The 1408-nt window shown below is 45.0% G+C and overlaps 1 protein-coding gene across 1 annotated transcript in view; it reads left to right on the top strand.

Annotated features, from left to right (window-relative positions):
• Positions 1-1408, top strand: part of CFAP61 (cilia and flagella associated protein 61) — a gene marked incomplete at its 3' end in the record, with an annotated part of 91584 nt that overhangs the window by 10377 nt on the left and 79799 nt on the right. The gene's annotated exons all lie outside the window — the stretch shown is intronic.

Here is a 1408-nt window from a genome sequence, read left to right as displayed (position 1 = left end):
GGGAAGCTGTCGGTGGGGCACCGGCGGGTGTACAGGGCGGCTTCGAGACCTGTGGGGCTGCGGCCCGAGAAAGCAGCAGCAGATCTTGCTGCTTCTTAAACCGCCGGTCGCAGCTATACATGAGGAAAGAGAGTCTCGAAAGGGTTTTAATAAAAGGTCAAACTCCGAGTTTTAGAAGTGTTATAACCAAGATGATGCGTGTTCCAGAGAGGAGAGTGCAGACTGCCATTTGCAGAACATGCAGGTGATGGGCTCAGGCTTTCTCCCAAGGCAGCTGTCCATCACAGGTTAGTCTCCTAAGCGCGCTCTAACTGAAGGATGCATCCTGCTGTTTCAGAGGAGCCGGTTGTGGTCTGTTTGTTTCAGTAAGCATAAATGTATTCCTCTGAAGTGCATTGTTTACTCTTCTTGATGTAATTCTTTCATCCTGTGGGGCTCGTCTTTCTGTTTGTGTGTGTGATAACTGAGGTAACCAAAAGCGTGCTCAGTAGCAATCTACTTACGGCCCTGAGGAGAAAGGGTTTTCTTCACTCCACAGTCCGGTAGTGAAAAGTCACTCCTTCGGGCGGCCCATCACAGCCCCACTTTTCTCACCACTTTCTGAGCTGCAGAATTGTTGGTTGGACCACTTAATTCTTGCATTTTTCAGACAGATAAATAAAAAAGTGGTTTCATTTTCTTATTGAAAGCAGTTCTGTGTTGGAGCTGGTTTGCCATCAGCCCTTATGCCATGGTCACAGCACATAGGACTAACGAATTCCTTCATTGCATTGGTGAAAGCACTGAAACTTCTTGTTAAGACCTACATTGATCCTGGTTAAGAGTCAATATTTTTTTTTAAAGTGTTTTTTTGTCTCTGTTGCCTATTTAAATAAAAATCCACGCAGCATGGGGCCTCTGAGTCTAACACTGAAACTTGAACTGATTGGAAATCGGCTCAGGCAGCTTTTGTGCCAGCAGCATGGAGAACAGACTGGAGTAGGTGAGGCAGTTAAAGCCATGATGTGGCAGGTTCCCATCTATGCAGAAAGCCTTTCATGAGGCAGAGAATAATTGCACTTTGGCCTTTGTATCTTTTTCAATGGTGGAGCATTAACTTGACCTTACAAAGGGATAATGGCTCTATTTCTGCCAGGTGACTCCCACACTGCTGTGTGTAATAACAGTAATCTAGCCAATACTCAGCACGGTTTCCCCCATACAGGAAGGCACTATTTTCCCTTTTTTTTTTTTTTTTGAACCAATTTTCTAAATTGCACTGGTGTTGCTTTTTGAGCTCTCTGCCAACTCTAACCAACTGATGATTGGGCTCACCAAATAGAATTATTTTAAATGAGGCCTAAAGCCCAGATCCACCAGGCCTGAGATACCTTAGGCAAGAGATTTTTGAATTGGACTGCCCTTGTGT

This window comes from Cariama cristata, unplaced genomic scaffold (assembly GCF_000690535.1).
Source record: "Cariama cristata isolate BGI_N322 unplaced genomic scaffold, ASM69053v1 scaffold9355, whole genome shotgun sequence".
NCBI classification, from domain to species: domain Eukaryota; kingdom Metazoa; phylum Chordata; class Aves; order Cariamiformes; family Cariamidae; genus Cariama; species Cariama cristata.
The sequence above is the reverse complement of the archived record's forward strand: the minus strand, read 5'-3'. Positions and strand labels throughout refer to the sequence as shown.